The sequence below is a fragment of the Malania oleifera genome, chromosome 3 (assembly GCF_029873635.1).
Source record: "Malania oleifera isolate guangnan ecotype guangnan chromosome 3, ASM2987363v1, whole genome shotgun sequence".
Classification (NCBI taxonomy): Eukaryota; Viridiplantae; Streptophyta; class Magnoliopsida; order Santalales; family Ximeniaceae; genus Malania; species Malania oleifera.
Window position 1 is genome coordinate 54,892,442 of NC_080419.1, and position 12,531 is coordinate 54,904,972.

Sequence of the window (12,531 nt, forward strand, 5' to 3'; positions counted from 1 at the left end):
GTTAAGGGCAGTGACTTTTTGGAAATTCGACTTCTTGTGAACCTAATTAAGCAAAAAGATGCAGGCATATTAAGCTGTGTTTTTCTGGCTAAGATGTGAACTGGTATTGCTTGAATTTGAATGCAGTTCAAGGGTGAATTGATACTTTTTTTTTATGTGCCTTTAATTATTAATTGTTCTAAGACAACACAAGTTCGATGTACGTTTCCTATAACCGTACTTAAATTATTATACTTCTCTCGAGGTTTTATTTTTATAGTTTTTTCTTTCACATTAGTATTCAAATGTCCGATCATTTTGCTATCAAATCATTGACACTTGCAGGTTTGGGAAATGCTCTATTTACAGACGGCATGTTGCCGAAAATTTTTTAAATTCCAACGTTTCCCATAACCACATTGATTATATGAAGATCTTGTGTACTCATAAAATTCATTAATTAGTAGTTGAATTATTGTGAATTGTTTAGTGTAAACACACGGGTTTTGAACATATCTCTATGGAAAATGTCTTATTTATAAGGAAAATGCTGCCAAACATTCTCAAAATTGATAAAACTCAGCTATTTAAAATAGTATGATTGATTTTTTTTTTAACTTTGTCCGAATGTCTAATTATTTTTCTATCAAATCATTGATACTTATAGTATGTATATGGTCAAAAATCGTATACTAATTTTTTTTATAATTCTTGATTTGTAGGGTTTGTAGTTATCACAACATCAACACGATGTCATGCACTACAGTCAGATGTAGTTTTTGATTTTTTTTTTTTTTGTTTTTTGTTTTTTGTTATCTGAACATATGAGATTCATGTATAAAACATTCGAAATTTGTATAAGGTATTTATATTTGATTTTGAATTAGAATTTTTAATATTTTATGAATCTTTTTAATAATTATGGTTCAATGTTATCTATGCGAAAATGTAATTACATATTTTCACAGGAATTAATGATTAAAACAAATATTAATTTTAAATTATTAGTGACGGTTTGAAAACCGTCACCAATAATTATCTACAGATATTAGTGAAGGATCAAAACCGTCACTAATACTATACTATTGGTGACGAATTTCAATCCTTCACTAAAGGTCAAGTATTAGTGATAGTTTTGATCCTTCACTAAAGTCCAACTATTAGTGACAAATTTAAAACTGTCACTAATATTATACTATTAGTTACGAATTTTGATCATTCACTAAAGGTCAAGTATTAGTAACAGTTTTGATCTTTCACTAATACTCTACTATTAGTGACGGTTTCAAGATTCGTCACTAATAGTACAGTATTAGTGACGGTTTTGAGACCATGTGCAAAAAGAGGATATTGAACTAGTTTACATTAGTACCAATGAACAATTAACCGATATCTTAACAAAACCCCTTAACGAGGAGAGATTTTAAAAAACTAGGCATGAACTAGGAATGTGTACTCCTCAAGACATCTCTTAAAATAGTGAGGATCATTAAGCATATTGCAAGAAGGTAAAATAGTGAGGATCATTAAGCATATTGCAAGAAGGGAAGATGGTTTGGTACAGGACCAAAACGTCAACAGTTTCGGCGAACCCAGAAAAATTGTCGACAGTTTCAAACGGATTGAGCATCTTTAAATTGGATAAATCCCATTTTTTTAAAACCCTCACCTTCTCATTTTTGGTCTATCGTCCTCTGTTCTCTCCAAACTCCCTCCAAACCCTCTCCAAACTCCTCCAACCCATGCTAATCTTCATTCTCCAAATGGAACATTGTAAGTAGTAAAATTGTTCCGCTGACTTTCCTTTAAACACATTTTTGGGATTTCATTGATAAGTTTAGGAGAATAGGTTTGGAATTCTTGATGACATTCAATGACTCTATATATCCTAAATTAGTTAAAGAATTTATGCAAATTTTGTTTTCGGCACTCTTGAGGAACCTGCATATTCAATGGTTAGGGGTGAAGATATTTCTCTGGACGCAGAGTCCCTATATGAGATACTTAAGTGTGACCACTATGATATTACCAGTCTCCCTAGCAAATACTGGCCAATGCATAGCGAATGGTTCGACCCTCATGCAGCATTAAAAATAGTAAATGGCAATTCTCTAATATTGGTAATAGCAAAACCTAAAGCCAAGGATTTAATGGTAGAATTTAGGGTTTTACATTATATGATCACTTATAACGTCCTCCCTAGACATGGTAGACGCGACACGGTAGCCGATATTTTCGCAATGTATTGTGTATGGAACGACCCTAGGATTGATCTGCCCTCTCTCCTTGTGCATGTCATGGAAGATAGCTTGCGCAAAAAGACTGGATGTCTACCTTTTGGTCGTCTCCTTACATCTATCTTCCTCCATTATGATATACGCTCCGCAAGTGCTAAAAAGCAAATTCCTAAATCAGAAAATGTATATTCGGAAGTCACTTTGTGTCGTATGCATTTCAAGGACGAATGGACCTCAATATGGATAAAACCACATCAATAGCAAACTCCCATTATTGAGGAAGAGGAAGCAATGGCAAAAGAGGATGCAACCGCAGGAGACCCTAATGCATTTATGGACATACCAGAGGATCTTGAGTCGACAAATGTGTCCATTATGCAGTGCCTTGATAGGATGGAGTTGGGCATGCATGCCAGCATGGACTCTATGGAGCAGCATATAAATGCTCGCATTGATGCTCACTTTTCTGAAGTTCTTGATCTTCTTCGGAAACGTAACTAACATTTTTTTTTTTTATAATGGTCAAAGGGGGAGATGTATGTTTATTGGTGTTTATTGGTATTGTGATTGACTGATTGATTGACTGATGTATGCTTTTGACTACCACACGCATGATGTATGTTTTTGTTATGTTTGATTATCACTGACGCATGCTTATTTGGATGGATATGGATATCTTTAAAACTATTTTAATCTTGGCTTTGCTTTATTAACAGTATTATTTGATGAAAATTGATAGCTAGTTAAGTACTACTATTGATATTGGTAAGGCAATGTTGTTATATCATACATAACTGATGTATGTTTATTGGTGTTTATTGGTATTGTGATTGACTGATGTATGCTTTTGACTACCACACGCATGATGTATGTTTTTGTTATGTTTGATTATCACTGACGCATGCTTATTTGGATGGATATGGATATCTTTAAAACTATTTTAATCTTGGCTTTGCTTTATTAACAGTATTATTTGATGAAAATTGATAGTTAGTTAAGTACTACTATTGATATTGGTAAGGCAATGCTGTTATATCATACATAACTTCTTTTACAGTGTTATGATATATGATTTACTTAATTGCCTTATTAGTTAAGTCATACCGAATTACTTAAGTGTTGGACACACTGAATTGCTTGTGTTGAATTTACTAATTGACATTGGAAATAATGCTGAAATATTATGTATACTGAACTGCGTGAACCAATCAGGTGTGTATGCATGATTTTTATGAAAAAATGTTGACTTTTTGAGTCTGATCCTGTTTTGATAATAACAAAGCACAATTATCTCATCTGTGCATTGAATCTTTTAGAAGGATCATTATTTAGCATGCACGGATGACACGAATGCTATGGAAGTCATGAGGAACTTGAAGCACATTCAACCTGGCATATTCCATGAAATTAAAAAATCAAAATGATGAAGATACTTCAGGTGTTCAGTTGTAATGTGTGTTTAGTCTCACTTGTATTTACATATTTCATAATATATAAATGGGAGCTCAAAATGAACAAATAGATGGACCTTAGGATACATGCATTATATGAAAAGTTACACTGACTTATCCTAGGTTGAATCGAGCTGAATAAGGCAGCTTGTTTATGAGCCCCATGGCCTTGTCAATGAACGCATAAAGGCCACTCGGTGACAAACGGTTTGTTTTTATCGATGAGAAAATACCAAGAGCTCAAAAATTTCAGACAGTGCTTTCATCGACGAACTCATGTTCTCGTCGACGAACGTATCCATTCGTCGACGAAGCTCGCGGCGTAGAATGACATTTCAGCGCAGATACAGACGGATTAAACCTTATTTACCTGGTCCAATGGTCAGAACTTGATATAATGCCAAGAACACTTATCTAAACAAACCCAAAACCCTAAAAGCACAAGAAGAAACACTTTAGAGAGACTAATATTCATATCTTGTGTTAAGGGTGCTTCCATTCCAAAGACTTTGCCAACACTCTATTGCATTCATAACCTTTGGGCAAATCATCACAGTTTTTCAAAAGGGCATTCATCTACACATCCAGCAAGCAATCTTTGGTGATTGAGGTTTGATCAATAAGTGATTTGTTCGTGCATTCAATATATATATATATATATATATATATATATATATATATATATTGAATGCACGAACAAATCACTTATTGATCTTCAAAGGTTTTTCTTCTCTCATATATAATATCTAATATTTTTATTGAGAAGAAAAATTCTTATTTTATTATTTGAAAAGTTTATTTGAAAAAGGGTTTTGTTAAAGTTTGAATCTTTGCAAATATTCAAGTTTATATTTTACTCAAAGATTTCATCTTATGATATTACTGCAAAAACTTTTGATAAGCAAATACTAAAGATTTTAAATACATAGTCTTGAGAAATCTTTTTGAAAAATACTGATTTGGGTTCAAATCTTTGAAGCAAACTTGTCCTTCAAATATTTTTTTAAAGATCATATTGTTGATTTAGATCTTTGGAGCAAAATTAATTTACATATATTTTTACAAAGATCATTAAGTTGGATTTAATCTTTAAAGATGAACAGTCATATCTATATTTATACAAAGATTATTAAAAGGATATCATTGACCACATTGCATAAACTCATTGAGCTTTATATCCTATGAATGTATTTTAGGAATTTTATTGTACTTATTAGCTTGTTGAGGAGCATCTGAGTGTTCAGGAATTTCATTTAACCATTGTATTAACGGTTTGAGCTGTGAACCAGGAAGGAGGAAGCTATACATCTTGTAAGCAACGGAGTAGGAGGAAGTTATGCCTCTTGTAAGCATTGGAGTAGGAGGAAGTTGTGCCTTTTGTAAGTAGTGGGCTTGTAATGGGAAGCTCCGCTTGGATTTAAGGAGCAAATTAGTGGATTTGTTGGGGGTTTTGCCCAAGGCGAGGACATAGGCAGAGTTTGGCTTAACCTTATTAAAAATTCGCTGTCTGCACTCTTTCTCTCTCTCTCTCTCTCTCTCTCTCTCTCTCTCTCTCTCTCTCTCTCTCTCTCTTTATATTTCCGCACTTATATTCATATTATAATTGTTGTGCATGTTTTAAATATTGGTATATATAAATATCTAGAATACGTTAGAATAATTGGGTAATATTGAATTAATTGAGATATCCACTGATTAAATCAATTAAGTTGTATAATATTGAAATTGGTGTACATCCAAATTTGTGCTTGTATGGCTGGGTTTTCAATTAAGGATTGAAATACCAAAATAATTTTAAATACTCAATTCACCCCTCCCCCCCCCCCCCCCCCGGGCTTAGGATTACACCTATATTAAGAAATGCTCTATTTACAAATGTCATGTTGCAAAAATTTCGTTTGATTTTTTCAAAATATAATATGATATGATGATCATGTAGTGCATACATTAAGGGGGAGGAATTGTTACATTATTTTTCAAACATATATTCATATTTTGAAGGGGAACAATTTTCTTTTTTAAGAAAAAATCTTTCAAAAACACCAATGGTTTGCCATAATCATAAAAGGCGAGAATGTTAACCTTAGTGACTGAAGTAACCCGATCTAGTTAATTTTGATGATGACAACTCATTCGTGATCCTCAGGACTAACCAACCTATGCATTCTAGTTCAGTATAGGACAACAAGTTGGAACTAAAGCAAAGCGTAAGGATCAGACGAACCTTGATGAGGCAATGAGTAAAAGCATACACAATGAATACTCAAGGCACAACCAACCAAAGTCAACATGTAGTCATATATGTATTGGGTTGTGTGTGAGATAGGAAATTCTTGTAACTCTTATGGCATGTTTTTGGTAAGAATACTTAGCAAGAGTTGATAAATTGTATCTGCATGATAGTTTATAGAATATCATTAACAAACTGAATAAGTTTTCATATAGATTTTTACAAGATATCCTATACAAAAACAAATTTTTATGAGGACAAGTTTAAATAAGATTAGTATTTTAATATGTCAACTACTTGGTCCCCATTTTGTTTAAACAATGATTAAGCACTAAAAGGAATGGAACAAATCATGTGCTTAGACGGTTTTTATAAAAAGGCCAAAATAAGTCTGGCCTACAAGAAATCGTCGACGATTTGGGAGAGCCCAGGAAATCTATCGACAATTTTGTATGGGGACAGACTATAATAAATGTTCTAAAAACGGCTAGTTTTTTATTTGTCTTGGCCCAATAAATGCCCCGCAGCTAGTTCATCTCATTGGCTATAAATATAACCCTTTAGCATTCATAAAAATACATTGATTAAGCATTGGTTGTTGGAAAAATTAGTTGAAGTATTCATTCTTGTTCTTCACTTGCTCAAAGCTCTCTTGTTACTTATTCTTGTTAAGGGAAGAAAAAAGACAAACACGATTTTTACAAGGTTCGGCCTACCCCAGCCTACGTCCTCACCTTGAGCAACCCACTCAAGGATTCCACTAAAATTTGCTCCTTTAATTAGGACGGAGCTTCCCTTACAATCTGCTGCTTACAAGAGGCGTAACTTCCTCCTCAATCTCGGTTCACAGCTCAAACCGTGAATACAATAGAAAATTACAATTTCTGCAAAAAAACTCAAATGCTTTTACACAAAACTAGTGAGTATAGCAGAAACCTAATACATACTCATATGATAAAAGTTGAAGCTCAATACGTATATAACGATAAAATCATTATATGAATAATGATATGCGTTACAAATTTACCCTTTAATCAATTTCTCCCAAAAATAATTTCTTATAAATAAAAGCTTTGGAGATCTTTGGATTCGATTTCAGAGTATTTTATGCAAGAATAGAAAATAAGATCCTTTCAAAAATAATATTGAATAATGTGCATATGTAACGACTCGAATTTAAATGGAAATTTGAGTAATAAGAGAGAGGGAAATAGAAACAGAAACGGAAGGAGGCCGTAGACTCTCCGTGTTCGTTGACGACATTGCATTTTGGAAGGAAAAGAAAAGGGAATGGAAATAAAATAAAATAAAGAAGGAAGCTGCCAAGCTTCGTCGATGAACACAGGGTTTCGTCGACGAAGGCTTAAGAGAATTCGTCGATGAACACAGGGTTTCGTCGATGAGAAAATGCCGAGAGGGGTTTTGAGGCAGCCTGAATTTTGTCGACGAATACAGGGTCTCGTCGACGAAATTTGTGAAGGACTCGTCGATGAAAATCGGGCTCGTCGACGAAATCCTCTATTTTATAAGTATGAAAAATCCGGGAAAAATATCATTTTTAAGAAGTCTCTCTCTCTCTCTCTCTCTCTCTCTCTCTCTCTCTCTCTCTCCTCTCTCTCCCCTTCGGCTCTCTCACTCTCTCTCTTTGATTTTGGGCTGGTTTTACGCTGGATCGAAGATTTGAGGCTACCACGACGCTCCTGGCGAAGTTCTCCACAAGTTTGTTAGAGTGGATCGTCGGGAAAACAAAGTTAGAAATCATCTCAAAGTTGAGGTAAGGGTTTTTAAGCCAAATTAAACTTTGAGGTAGTTATAGAAATTGATGTACGCATGAAAATACTGATGATTAATATTGGGAGTTTTGAGTTTTAGGATATTGAGTAAGAAATCTTATGGGGATTAGACTAAGATTTTAGGGGGCTTTCTCAGTAGTCAGGTAAGAGAGTAAACTAAAGTAATTCTTTTCCATGCAAACTATTATTGATTTTGAGTAGTTTTATTTTCAAAAAAACATATGATATATTCGTTTATTATGAATGAAATGTACGATTGGGAAAATACTGTTATGATGCTTAAAAAGTATATGTATGTATGAGATGTCAAAAAATCATGATTTTAAAATATGAAGTATGACTTTTAATAAAGCATGTGTGGCATGAATATTATTTTACGTGAAATGAGATAAGATATGAATGCTTTTACGAGTAAAACACATTTTCAGGTATTTTGGAAAGATGGGTTATGTTATATTGAGTTGACGAATATATGATAAATTAGTTATTTTCAATGTAAATACCTGAAATGTATTTGGCGCGAGGCAATATTTATGTTATCGGCACGAGGCCGTATTTTTTATAATTTTGGCACGAGGCCATGTATTTATGCTATCGGCACGAGGCCGTATTGATATTATTGGCGCGAGGCCATATTTACTATGATTTTGGCACGAGGCCACACGTATGATTTCGGCGCGAGGCCGTATCTATGTTTTCGGCACGAGGCCGTAATGATGTTATGTATGATCATGTATTATATGTTATCACAACCAGGATGTTAGTTTAGTTTAGACTAGGAGTTCGGTACCGTAGCTATGGGTAGATCAGATTTGGCACGAGGCCGTATTAGTGCTAACCATCCCACGAGGGGAGGAGAGATGGATAGTCGATGTGGCTTTCAGTAGAGTGTGGACGTCCACCTGGCAGTTTGGACCAGGATATGGCGTGCCCATCGTACTTACAGACATATTTGATTCTGCAGTGGTTGGCCAGCCATTGTCGGGTCCCGCCTACGGGCTGCACAACCCGTCATGGGGGGTAATACATGACATTAGCTAGCTATTCATCCTGGGTATCTTTTCAGTATTACAATTATAGCAAATGTTTATATATGTTATAAGTTATTAGCATATATGCAAAAGTATGAATATTTCGTTTGATATGACGACTGTGTTTCGACTTATGAAATGTAAAGTATATGCATAATTGCACTAAATATTCATGTTATCACACAACTGTATTTAGTTTACTTTCCCTTACTGAGAAGTGTCTCACCCCCAACATTATTAAATTTTTCAGGAGCCCCAGAGAGACCGGCGGGTCAAGGCCGCTGTTGAGTTAGTGAGATTACCCATGAGAAGGGTAAGATTTTGTACTAGGGTTAGAGTTATTTTGTGTGACCCTAGAGATATTTTGATGTATATGGATATGTATAGAAGTACAGTATTATAATGTTATAAAAGCTCTGGTATTATGTTTTATGGATGGATGTGTGGATTTTTTTATGTTTACTGCTGTTAGGTTTTTCGCTGTGTATGACAGGTGTCCCCGTTACCCACGGGTTCGAGTTGACCATTTACTTATTATGTTGTATTTTATTGAGGGACGTTACAGCATATCTGTGTTCTTGCTATCAAATAGCTTGTAAGATTAAATCTTTGAATAAAAAATATGACTTTAAATATCGCAAAGATTTAAATAATATTTTAGAAAACTATTCCTCAAGAATATGTATCTAGAAGATCTTAGAATTTTTCAATCAAATATTTTTGCAATAACCAAATACCAAATCTTTGAATGAAAATATAGTTTTGAATATCTCAAAGATTTTGGTTTTAGAAAACTTTTCTCAAGTATTTTATTCAATCAATGAATATAAAATACACAGATTATGATTTTTGCTCCCAAGAAATATATTAATTATAATGAGTATAGGAAAACAAAAATAAGATTTGAATGCTTAAAATACTCAAACCTCAATACCAATGATGCTTGCAAAATATGAGCATGAATGCCTTTTGACTAATGTAACAAATGTCCAAACTTGATGAGTATGCTTTGGTGTGTAGACAAGAGTCTTTCAATATGTTCAAGGCTTCTCAAAAATATGCCAAAGATTGATGCAATATGTTCAAGGCTCTCAAGAGATAGGCAAAAAGTGGTGCTCTAGGGTTTAGAGATTAGGTTTATAAATGTTCTTGACAGTTGATCAAATCCTGGCCATTAGATCATTTAAAATTAAAGATTCTACATATGCGTCCACGTTGAAATGTCAATTTGCGCCACAATCTTCATCGATGAATGAGTATGTTCGTCGACGAGTGTACAACACTCGTTCGTTGACGAGGCTATGAGTTCATTAATGAGAGCATGATCTGAACTTTTTGGGCTCTTAGTATTTTATCGTCGATGAGACAACACTGTTCATCGGCGAGTGGCCTTCATACGTTCGTCGATGAGACCATGGGGTTCGTCAACGAGGCCTCTAAAATTTGCCTCAAAAAATTTATTCAACCTAAAACTAATGTAAATGAATCTTTCATGAAATGCATGAGTCCTAAGGTCTATGTGGGGTATATTTGAGCTTCAAATTAAATCATATGAAATATGTAAATACATTCAATTCTAATACCCATTCCCATTGAAGATCTTGAACTTGAAGTTTGCTTCTTCATCCTTTTATTCTTCTAATTCCATGGATTGAGCCAAGTGGTATGTTCTCTAAATTCCTCGTGACTTCCATATCATGCTTACCATTCATGCATTCTAAATCATGATCGTGTTTACAAACTCAATTACACAGGTCAAATACCAAATGATTTGTCATTATCAAAACAGGATTGGACTCATAGAGTCAATAATCTCATCCTTTTTTATAAAGACAAACATACGAGCAAAAATAAGTTACGCTTAATAAGGCTCCCCCTAAGATAATGCATAATTTAGAATTCAGCAATATAGTAATATGGTTTACACACAATGAAGGTTATACAAATTGTAGAATGTGATATTTTTGCTAGTATATATCTCTATATACTTCTCCCGCTTTATTTCAAAGGAAAAAAACTTTTTTTTACTACTTCCCCTTTTTGACAAAAGGAAAAATATTTTTGCTTACTTTTCCCCCTTTTGACATCAACAAAAAGGTATAAAAAAAATGAGCTAACATGATTATATCTCATCTTTGCAATCAAAATACATTTCAACCTCTATGTTTCCATATTGTACTACGGAATATATCTCCTTATGTTACTCAATTTACTTCTTCCCCTTTCTAAGGTATATATGTGTTGTTGATTCAAATTTTAATGTGAACATACACAGTATTGCAATATACATAGACATGGATAAGTAAATCAGTCCATTAAAGTCCAAAAGTTTATGTGAGCATTAACATGTGTCATGTATCCATAAAAATTTAACATGCAGTAACCAGTTGTTAAGTTTCATACCAAATGTAACACAAATTAGTCAAATGTGAAAAATTTTAACCAAATATGAATTTTAATTTAAATTGCTCCCCCTTAATTATGTAGTCTAATGTAACTTTAAGCAACTTCTCGACTATGCATTAGGCCTAATTCACGTCTAATTTGGATAAACCTATCCTTCAGAAGTGGTTTCTTGAATATGTCTGTCATTGTTCATCTGTGCATACAAACTCAAGTGTCACATCTCCTTTTTGCATATGATCATAAAAAAAATGATGTCTAATTTCTAGGTGTTTAGTTCGTGAATGTGATATAGGATTCTTTGAGATGTTTATTGCACTTGTATTGTCGCATCTTATAGGAACTGTGTCATAGTGTAATCCCAAATCCATAAGTTGTTGTTTCATATAAAGCGTTTAAGCACAACAACTTCCAGCCACTATATATTCTGCCTCGACTGTGAAAAAAGTAACTGAATTTTGCTTCTTTGAAAACCAAGATAGTAAAGAATGTCCTAAGAAATGACATGTTCCGCTCGTACTTTTTCTATCTACTTTGCTACTGGCAAAATCTGCATCCAAATAGCTGATAATCTCAAAGGAAGTATACTTAGGATACCATAATCTAAGTTCAGTGGTTCCAATCAGGTATCTAAGTATTCTTTTGATAGCTAATAAATGGAACACTTTAGGTGCAGCCATAAATTTTGCGCACAAATATACGCTAAACATTATGTCAAGCCTGCTGCCAGTCATATATAGTAAGTTGCCAATCATCCCTCGATAGAGCTTAACATCTACTAGTATGCCATGCTCGTCTTTGTCTAATTTTAAAGAAGAGCTCATTGGTGTTCTTAGAGTTTTACCATCTTCCATATTAAATCTTTTGAGCTAGTCTCTAATATACTTCGATTGATTTATAAAAATTCCATGTTTTGCTTGTTTGATTTGAAGTCCTAGGAAGATGTTGAGTTCTCCCATCATGCTCATTTCAAATTTATTTTGCATACAACTTGCTAACTCATTGTACAACTCTTCATTTGTTGCTCCAAAGATGATATCATCTACGTATACTTTTACTAGGAGCATGTTGTCATTCTTAGATTTGATGAAGAGTGTTGTATCTATCTTTCCTCTAATAAATCCATTATCTAGTAGAAAATCGCTTAGCCTTTCATACCAAGTTCTAGGAGCTTGCTTTAAACCATACAAGGTTTTAGTTAGCCTATAAACGTGATTTGGATGCTTATTGTTTTCAAAACCTATGGGTTGTTCTACATATAATTCTTCACTTATTTAGCAATTTAAAAATGCGTTTTTGACATCCATTTGATACAGTTTGAAATCGTTAAAAGTTGCATAAGCTAATAGCATTTGAATGGCTTCCATTCTAGCTACAGGTGCGAAGGTTTCCTCAAAATCTATTCCT